Source organism: Rattus norvegicus, chromosome X, assembly GCF_036323735.1.
Source record: "Rattus norvegicus strain BN/NHsdMcwi chromosome X, GRCr8, whole genome shotgun sequence".
Classification (NCBI taxonomy): domain Eukaryota; kingdom Metazoa; phylum Chordata; class Mammalia; order Rodentia; family Muridae; genus Rattus; species Rattus norvegicus.
Genome location: NC_086039.1, coordinates 44252098 through 44263068, shown reverse-complemented (window position 1 = coordinate 44263068; position 10971 = coordinate 44252098). Strand labels below are relative to the sequence as shown.

Genomic DNA, 10971 nt, shown 5'->3' with positions numbered 1-10971 from the left:
TAAAGTTCCTAGACTTAAGGATGTTTCCAGTAAATTAGGCCTCCAACCCTCACATAGAAATGTTGCACAATTCCAGCTGTCACTCCCTATAACCTCCCCCTCCATTTCCCCATTTCTCCCACTCCTGTCCTCAAGTACCCAATATACCAGCAGTTCCCAGGTATGTTCATGCAACCATGGATCCCCCTCCTCAAGTAATAACTCCTCTTTACATAAACGTTCTAGGCCTGTGGATTTTAGCTTTATTGTCATTTACTTAATAGCAAATGCATGCTTTTACGTGAACAAATATTTTTACTAAATGTGTACCTCATGATTGACTAGATACTGACAAATGTAAGAACTTATAGAGTGGATTAGGACTTACAAACCTTGTGAGCTGTTAAGTGCCTAGGACTCCCCAAATGCCTTGGTTTTCAACATTGACATGGGGGGGGGAGGGCTTGCTGCAGCAGATCGCACTGCAAACCTTCCATTCTAGTGCTAGTCATCTGAAGAACCCCTAACTGTATTGACAGAGCTGTGGATCCTACCCAAAACATGTCTAGAAAAATGATGGCTCTGGATTAAACTGTATGCCACTTTTCATTAGATAAGGAAATATCTGAATTCTAGAAATATCCCACTGCTAACACACAACTTTACAAAGAACAGTGAAGTGTTTTGTGATAGAAATTCAATTTATAATTTTTTGTTTAAATTTTAATATGTTAACCACAATGAGAGACTAAAAAGTATAAGACAATCAAAATTTTTATTTTATTCTTGTTTTACAAGTTAAAGCTGAGATTTTTTCCATTACCAACTTAATTCCAATTTCAGTGTACTAGTAGGTTGGGACATTTTACAAAGACAGACAGAAGTCATCCTCATGCAGTTTCAAATCTGGAAAACAAGAATGCATGCATTGCAAAAAGATTAAACTTGAACATAATGCAACTTATAATAAGAGTATTAACATTTTGAAATGCCAAGAATCCTAAGGTCACCCAAATAGAATAAACATAGAAAGCTTTATGCTCTCCTCCCACCAGCTCCCAGTTGAGGGTACAATAGCTGGATCAGTGACTACTCTGTCTGACCTGATGTTAGATATGAATTGCCAGTGCACTAGACAGTGCCCAGATCAGAGATGTCGAAGCATCTGCTGGAAGATCCAGGCCTCGACCCTGTCTATCTCATCTCTCAGAGCTTCTGCATATTTTTCAGGGTATGCTCTGGGATGAGTCTTAGTAATGCTAGCAAAAAACTGCAAGACTTTCAATTTGGTGGTTTCTGCAAAGGCCCTTGGGCCCCACAGGAACACATGGCTAGGAGGATCACTGTTAGGCACCTGTCTGTATTCCAGGTACCCTTCCTGGACAAACTCCTCAGAGATGAGCTTCCTGGGGTCTCTATGTATGTAAGGATCCATCCCACCACACAACCCTATATTATTCAGCATTTCCCAGATAATGTCCTCACTGACATAGTTTCCCTTCATAAAAATGACACCCAGTACAACTATGAGGACACCTGTCTTGGGCATACCCTGGACATCAGTCAGCATCCCATCATAGGTGATGCCCAGGGCAGTGACAAGGACATAGGAATGGACAGAAGGGTCCACTTCTACTATGTCAAGGCCAAAGACCAGCTTCATGCACTCAGAGGCCTCACTAAAGATCAGAGGATAATATTCATCATACTCTCTACCAATGGTTTCCAGCATTTCTGCTTTGGTAGTGAATGCCTTCGTTTGATATTTGAAAAGCAGAAAGTCCACCAAATCATACACCTTTACGTTCTGTGCATTGTGCAACAAATAGAGTGGGTCTTCCAGCGCCTCTAATTGTCTGATGGAAGCCTCCTCAGATGGGCCTACAGGAATGGAGGCCAGTGCCACAGAGGGAGAGCAGGCTCTCTCAGGACTCTGGAGAGGACTTGGTATTCCACTACCATACTCGGCCTTTGAGGTGGAGGTGGCTTCTTCCTCCTCTGCTGCAGCCATGGTAGCCTGGGCATTGTCCAACTCCTGTTCGGCCTGAGCATTGTCTTGGAGGTTGCTGTATTGGATGTTATGGGCATCATCCATTGTGGTTTTCCTTGGTACAGACAGGCTGGATACTGTCCTAATCAGAACAAGGAGGACACAGACCTGGTGGGAAAGTGGAGAGAGTTTATGGATTCTATTTGCAGTCACAGTCGAACAACCTGCGAAAAGTCATGTTATTCAAAACCTCTGAATAGTGCTCTAGGCTACAAGGACTCATAGCAGTCTGAGAACCTTGAAATACAGAAACAGAAAATGAACAACCTATTTGGGGTGCAGTCAGAGGGAAGATAAGCTCAGGGATACCACCAGAATATTTGATGCCAGAGAATGTCGGGTGTTCATGTTCTCAACTGTTTGAACCATTGTTATATACTTGCAGTATCTACATCCCCATAAATTCTGAGGATAGATACTTGTGCCCCGGTTACAGGATCTGAGGACACTATCCCAGAGGAAGATTTTCATATCTTTGAGTTTCAAATCATTAAGACATGCTGACCACATTCCACAGATTCAAACTGCTAGTTTGTGACTGAATTTTCATTAACAGTACTGATAATGTCTACTGTGGGGGTGCGGGGTAACAATACCCCAGTAAGTGGTGTCTTCTATGATCTTTCTGGTTACTCATGTTTCCCTTGCAAGTGCTAGACCCTGCCAATCAGATAGTCTACTGAAAAATCTTAACTGACCAGTATTTTGAAACATAATATAATGCGTGAATGGCACTTCACATCTGGCTGCACAGATTCAGACTAACTTACAAGAGATTGGACAATTCAATGGTGTTCATGTGTCCTAAGGTGTGAGACCTGCCCTATGCTCACCTTGATAAGTGACAAGGTCTGGACTGCTTCACCTTATGATCTGAGGCTAAGTTATTTAAACCAAGGTCCTATTTCTGTGATACAGAGGGAAGAGAAGAAGAGGTAACAGAAATCGTCTATGGTCCCTGAGCTTCTTCACAGCTTACAGGAGGGCAGGTAGAGGACAAACCCCATGTTGTTTAAATGGCAGGAAATCTTCAGTCCTTACCTTCAGTCCTTGCCCTCTTGAGATATTCACTCTGATATCTCCAGTCAAACTCCCCCTTCCCAGGATCTCAGTTCCTTGAGACCTGTGACCAGAAAAAAAGATAGAGTGCGTATCAAGACATCCCCTTCCAGCAGTGTGTATGTCAGGTGTGTGAGAAGTGTTTGGGGGGCCTGTGACAGGTTTCCTTCACTTCTATATTGGAGGATGTTACATGGACTTGCACGATTCTTGGACACCTGTCTTTAAGAATGGCTATGCACCCGGGTCAAGTTGTATTCCTTCTTGATATCTGAGAAGATGACAAATCCTTTTACATCTGAGTGGGTTATCTTGGATTGGTCATATGACCTGAGTGAATCTGGGCTGATAATGGGGTTTCAAAACCCACTTGAGGTTGATTTACTGACTTCTTCCTGGCACCTTCACTTTTGTGCAATTAACACAAGACCTCATCTTTCCAAAGACATCCACATTCCTGCCAAATGGACAAGTAAGCATGACACCTAATGCCCCTGATTATTGGCCACAGAACATACTGAGATATTATAGTTTGTATATTCTGTGCCGTGGACTCATAGTCCCCAGACATACATGTCTGACATACAGCTAATCCTGTGACTCCTCTCTCTGTTCCCCATCCTGACATCACTCCTCAGCCAACCTGACTTCAAAGTCTTCATCTCGCAAATAAATCACAAACAAATCATGAAGCATAAAGGACAGGCAGTCACAGTACTCACATACCGAAGGCTTTCCTGGAAAAATTTAGGGAGTTTGGCAGGTATTAGGAAAGTCTGTGTTATGGAGGGTATTGCTCTTTTTCTCTCCTTTAGGTCTCACCATGGTAACTCAAACTTACCTAGACTGCTTACAAATGCTGGACACCTCTTCTGATAATTTTCTGATACTCCAACTGCTGCTCTGATATCCTTCAGTGGATAGGCTCACCTTCCTTAGAAAAGAGAGAGAATGATAATGGAGTGTATATGCATAACTGTGGTTTGTGTCTCACACTGCCTATGAGAGCAGCTATGAGAGCAATGGCAATGCTGGATATTATATGGAGTATTTGAAGTGTGCTGTCCATAGAGAACCCTGGATTTTACCTTGATTAACTCTCTTTCCTAGGACCTCTTTACCACGGACCTCAGAATAAGGTTCTGACCTTCTATCTACTGAGGTCAAAGAAGGCCACTCATTTGACTACCCTAGTCACGTGTACTATAATCCCTATTGTTCTGATCCTGCTGGATTATCTAATAGGACATCTCTTCAGTTTACACACAGGGTCTTCACATATCACTTCATGGAGACTGGGCTCTGTCTATTACAATTGCTCCAAAAATGATGTTACTCAGAGTCCCATTGGAGGACAGAGCCTTACTGCTAGGAATGAATTCCACCATGTTAGATACAGAATTGATATGGGGAAGCACTAATTTGGGGTTCCTCAGACTAACTGAAAACTTTCATCTTCAATACAAGGATCTGCAGGAGTACACAGAGAGCATCATGAAAGTTTAAAATATTTTCTTGAAATTTGTATAGTTTCATAAATTACAATTTAATCATATTCAACATCTCTCCTATTGTATTGTAGGGCAGCTCTGTCACTGGGGAGCTGGAAAAAGGGGAGTTTGACTGTGCTTATCCCATGCTCCTGCTGCCAGGGCTAGTGCTAGGCCAGACAGAAGCACCTAGGCTCTGTTCTGGTGGTGGAAAACCACAGTCAGAGATGTAGGAAAGCCAGAGTTGGTAAAGAGGGTTCCTCATCTTTCATCGAGCTCAGGGCCGTGGGGTTCTCATGCTCTTAGATTTCCAAGCTATGCTGGGAATTACATAAGAGCTGAGAATGGAGTCTGGGATCCTGGCGACTGGGAACAGCATCTAGCCAAGGGCTGGGGTAAAGTGGAGGTCCAGATTGTTCCAGTGGGTATCTTAGTCTTTAGATGGACAGCGGTTGGCATGGTGGCAATTGTGGCAGGGAGCACAGAGAGGCCTTCTAAGGGAGATTAAGCTGGGTCTCTGTAGAAGGCCTCCATGGCTTCCCACAGCAGTTCTTGGTAAACAGAGACAATCTGTGGTTCCAAACTGTTTATTGTCATGACACAAAATGGATGCTTAAAACTATACCCTGCTTCTCAGGGTGTACCTGATATTAAATACTATTTGCAGGTGGGATTTCCAAAATGGGAAGCTTATAGGCTAAAACCTTCAGGACTCCAGGCACCTCATTAACATGCAGAATTCTTTTTTAACCTACATGACTATACATCATTTCTCTTCTGTGTGAGAAGCATGGCCTGTGTTCCAAGTAAGGGGTTTGTTAGCAAGCTGAGAGTCAACTAAGCCTCAGGTGTGTTCCCACTGAGCCTACATGTCCTGACCTGTTGGACGTTACCAGACTTCCTGACATGCTTTTATGTTGTACACACTCTACCAAACCCTCCATGTCCCTATAAATACTGGACTCTCATAGTTTTTAGCACATTTAGTGAAATTTTTAATATCTTTATACACTTGGGCATGTGGACATCGACTGAATTATGATCAACTGACAAGAATCTGCAAACGTAAGGAAAACAAAATCTCTCCCAGTAGGTATGAATTACCTATAACTCCTCAGCTAGAATTACATACCCCACTATGCTGGGATGTTTGTCTAACTGGGAACATACTCCTCTTGATTGTACTTGCTTAGTTGACTTGAGACTAATTAGGTAGAGCTGGTTTAATCTGGGGCGACTAAATCTGAAGCAGGATTTCAGATGTTAAACCAGAGCTCTCACCCTCACATTGCACTGGCCTCATGTGGTGACTCCAGAAATCTTTTTTATTTTATCCACAAGGGTGTTGTCAATGAGTCAGTCAGGGAGCTGAGAGTCACCTAAGACTCAGGTGTGTGACACTGTGTCTCTTGGTCCTGATCTGCTCTATCTTACCAAAGTTACCAGCATGATTTATGTCCTACACTCTTCCAAATCCTCCAAGTCCCACCACTACTAGACCTAAAAAAGTTTACTTAAACAGAACACATATATTCCTGGCGCATACACAAATGAACTTGAAAATGGCTCCTGTTGCCTTGGAAATGGAGTTGTGAAGCACCATTCCTGGCTATGAATCGAACCTGCAAAACCAGCAAGTACTGGTAACCATTGAAGTGTCTCTCTAACTAAAGATTCCCAGATTTCAATAGGTGAAAAAAACAGAAAAGGCTAATTTCTACATGGTGTCATCCCATACGTTGCAGGTGTGTACAATAAGTATATAGCTGAATTAATCTACAATTCACCCTTACTTCTCACCCAGACTGTAAGAAAGAGGACTATGTCTTTACCTGGCCTTTGAGGAATTATGATTTCCTGCTCACCTATTTGATTCAAACTACAGGACTCTTTAGTAAGGGACACAAACAACAGTGCACCTGCGTTATCTTTGACCCTCCTATACAGAAAGGATGCAGTATAGGCCACCATGAATTCCATTAAAGCTAAAAGTACGGCAGCCTTTAAGCTCCAGAAAGAAAATGTTCTGTGTACTGCAAGTCCTTGGAAGTAGTTGAAATAGTGGGGCAGGAATACGGGACCACAAATAAGGGTTCTTGTTTGTTTCAGGTTAGTCAAAGGCATGCAACTGTATTAAATGGAGGCTGTCTATATGGTACAGGGCATGTGTAGGTCACCAGCAACTTACACTTGAGTCAGAAAGGGACCAAGTCCTCCTTCCTCCAGGGAACTCTAAAAATGGCATCGACACTGTAACCAACTGCTGACAGCTGGTCGGAGGCAAGAAAGTACTATTTTGAGTCTACTAGACAGCAGAGCTTGACCTGCATTTTCTGGGCCCCCCAATTATGAAAGAGTCTTTGCACTCTACTATACACTTACTCTGACTGAAAGCATGTGTCAGCCCTCCAGGATCCTAAAATTGTGATATAACACCTCCCTGAGCACCTGGATGAGGATGTGGCAGTATGTGGAGGGCCTCTTCCCCTTCAGTGAGAACTATGGCATTCTGTAACTTCCAGAAATGGCAGAAAATTATTTGGAGGACTCCAAGTCATTTCTTGCAAGAGAAAGTGCTCACTCATACCAACCAACCCGGATTTACTGCAAGAATCTGAAAAGCCTCCAGTGGTCCTTTCTATCTTATGTGAGGGTTCTACAAATAACAGAAAAACACACTCCTCTCAGAAATCTTTTTAAAAATTTAGACATTGAATCCCAGAGTAGGAATGGAAGGGGTCATTCCTCCAGATGGACACACTGAATAACAATTTGGGTACTCTCTTGATGAGTGTTCTTTAATCTTCTTAATACTGACACTTAATACACTCCCTAATGTGGTAGTGACACCCAACTTTAAAATCATTTTGGTTGTTACTCCATAAGTGCACTTTTGCAACTGTTGTGAATCCTAATGTAAATATCTGATATGAAGGGTGTTTGATATATAATCCCAAAAGGGTTGTGTCCCACAAGTTGAGAACCATGTTTCTAGCCTGCCGGGGACCTAAACAATCCACAGACAGGGAAGTTACTGCAACATGAATGTGAACTTACCCCTGAGGCTCATGTAACCTTAAACATTGCTCCTCTACATTGTTGAAAGTGAGCAGAGGCTGAATTCTGCATCTGGGGCCATGTTTAGTGCCCAGTAACAATGGCAATGTGACAATTTCTCTGGACTGGAGCTTTTATGGTCCACTCTCAGGACTAACTTCCTCCCTGAATGTGAGCTAAGTTTATTTCTGAGAACTTCTTAACTATGCCTGTATTCGTGGACCACAAAGTTGGACCCAGCAAGCATCTCCTGCTAAAAGCTTGTTATATTCCATGCAATGCTAACTGAAGGGTGAAATTGGCATTATTATTGGTCCTTATGTTCTGATGGAGACTTTTTGCCTGCCCTAGGCTCTCACCCACATTCAGAAAGCAGGGTGTAGCTGTATTGCTACAAGGAATCTCACAAGTTGTTTCAGAGTCTGGGAACTGTTTGTATGCAGATGTGGAAGCTTGGATAACATCCCTACTTGTTTCAAGATCCTGAAAATGATACAAGTTAACCAGGTGGTTTGGGCTTACCCATCTAGAAACAATCTTCCAAAAGCCACTCTCATCTAGCATCTTTATTTAAAATGATTGTGATGTCTGATTTCTGAATTGGTAACTATTGCCATAGTCCCAAGAGAAGGAAGGGAATAAGATTATTTCAATTAATTTTCCCTTGTTTAAAGTAGCTCACATTTTCTATCCAATAAATTGTGGGGTCACTCATCGCCAAGCAGGGTTTTCACACTACAATCCTGGGAACATGTTTCACCCAGTATACTATTCCACCTCCTTCTCTAACAGAACAACTTAAAATATTGTCTTTCCTTTGTCCTCAGGTATCATGGAACAAGGGGTTCACTCCTACAGGTGAGCTCTACTTGAAGCTAGGCTGACATTAGGGATGGAATTGCATTATTTCTGGAAACATCAGAGTGGAAGGTGTGCTTTCCTCCACCCTAAGCTGTCAACTCTGGTACAAAATTGTTCTAGAAACCTGAGAAAAAATCCCCCAGTGGCACAGTATGGAAGGTAGGGGGTGTCTGTCTTTCAAACTCAAGACCATGTGTGGAAGCTGTGTTTGCTGGGGTGGGGTAATCAATGTATCATGAGTAGATTTGGAGTCAGAGGGATTTCTTACCTCAACTGGAAAGGCACAGCGAGGCCACCAACAATCCAGCTGTCTCACAATATGGTGCTGCATCCACAAAGTCACCAGATGTTTAGGACTGGACAGTCACTCTATCTCAAAAGTCAGCACAGAAATTTTCATAAAATTAAAGAACCTCAGAATACATCCCCAAATTCCCGGTGTCACCACAATTAGATGGGTGTAGATATCTGTCTCATTAGCTAAAGTCAGCACTGAAGCACTCTTTAAACTCAACAAAATCTCACAAAATGGAATTCAGGTTTCAGAGTTCACTGATAACAGAACTGAAGGTCCAGCTCTTTCCAATAAGTAGTGCCTGTTTGCGTCAAGACCCCAAATGAATACAAATCTAACTTAATTCTCTGGTCCTATGGATCCTGGATCCAGCTTCAGAAACCCACTAACGTTTACTCCCCATGTAAACTTCACAAGGAAAATGTCACCTGATCCTGCATCTGTGAGTACCTCTGAAATAGCACCAAAGAGTCTCAGAGGAATCTCATTCCCACGAGCATGCCCCTGTTTGGTGCAGGTTACATCATTAAAACATTAGCATTCGTGGTTCCCTTAAAAAAAAAAACAAAAAAACAATGTTTCCACAATCCGTTCAAAGCTACTCGTTTCACTCATCTCGAGATTCCACCTGAATTCCTCCGGGAATGTTAGAAAAAGGAAAAGACAGTCTCCACAAACCCGAAGTAAGGAGTTCATTCCCACAAGCTTACTCAACTGGGGGTTAGGGAGGCCAAAGAGATGCAGCTGTATTATTTGGGGAAGCTTCTCTCCTGAAAGGTACGGAGTGAGCCTGAAATTCTTACACCAACTGGCAGAGAGAAGCGACCTCCCTTCCAGGCATCTCACAAAATGGCGCCGAGTCCACAAAGTCTCCGGATATGAAAGCCTGGGGAGGCGCTCTATACCACAAGTCAGCACCGAGGTTCCTTTAAACTCAGGAAACTCAAAAATGTTCTCGCAGCCCCCTATGTCGATAGATATAGATGACTGTGGAGTGTCTCATACACTACCAGGTCAGCACCGAGGCATCTTTGAAACTCAATGGACCTCAGCAAAAGGCCCTCAGCCTGCGGACTCCTCGGCCATGGAAACCAGAACAATAGTCTTTCGAGAATTGGGCTCCGTTTGCTTCAGGACCCCAAAACGACAAACATCTACCTCATTTGTCGGGGCCTGTGGTCCTTGGATCCAGCTTAAATAACCTACACATCCACTTTGCATCAGAATAAAAATGTCACACCGTCACGCATTTCTGGGAACACTGGAAATGGTGCCCAAGGACAGTCCTGGACAAGTAGATTAGGCGCTCATTCCCTCGCAGTTGTCCCAATTTGGTGAGGTTGTATTCTTAACACCATATGATCTGGGTGACTTTGGTCCAACCACTGTTTTCACAGTCTAGTCTTAGCTACCTGTTTGAAATGGCCAACTATTCCATCGCTTTTCCTCAGGGAAAGTTTACAGTGACTTTCGACCATCTCTAGAATCCAGGAGTACGGAGTTAGTTGACGAAAAGTTACCTGACTGGGAGCTAAGCAGACTAAAGGGGTGAAGCACTATTATTTAGGATCTTTCTGTCCATGAAGGTTTCAGAGCAAGCCTGAAATTCTTACCTCAACAGTAACAGCGAGGCGACCACCCTTCTAGGCGTCTGACAAAATGGCGCTGAGTGTACAAGATCACCACCTGTGAAAGCCTGGGGAGGCGCTCTGTTCCAGAAATCAGCCCAGAGTTTCCTTTAGGCCTCAGGAAACTCAAAAATGTTCCCGCAGTCCCCGTGTTACGAAATATATGACTGCAGACGGACTCACATGGCCAAGTCCTCACTGAGGCATCCCTTAATCTCAGGAAACGTCAAAAAACAGTCCTCAGGCTCTTCTCTTCACCAACAAGGAGATTGGGGCCCAAGCTGTTTCCGGTAATGGGGCTCACGTTTAATTCCAGATCCAAAAATGATACAAAAGTAGTTTGTCTGAGCCTGTGGTTCTTGGATCCACCTTAAACAAACTATTCTTCCACTTTACATCCTCAAGCATTTCTGGGAACATCAGAAATGGTGCCCAAGGACAGAGTCCGGGATAAAGTAGAGTACGGGTTTATTCCCACGCTGCTGCCCCCGTTTGGTGAGGTTATATTATTAACACCATATGATCTGGGTGACTTTGGTCGAACCACTATTT

The 10971-nt window shown here is 43.2% G+C and overlaps 1 pseudogene; it reads right to left on the bottom strand.

Annotated features, from left to right (window-relative positions):
- Window positions 1–735: 735 nt before the first annotated feature.
- On the bottom strand, window positions 736–10749 carry Magea10-ps3 (MAGE family member A10, pseudogene 3; annotated as a pseudogene).
- Window positions 10750–10971: the final 222 nt, after the last annotated feature.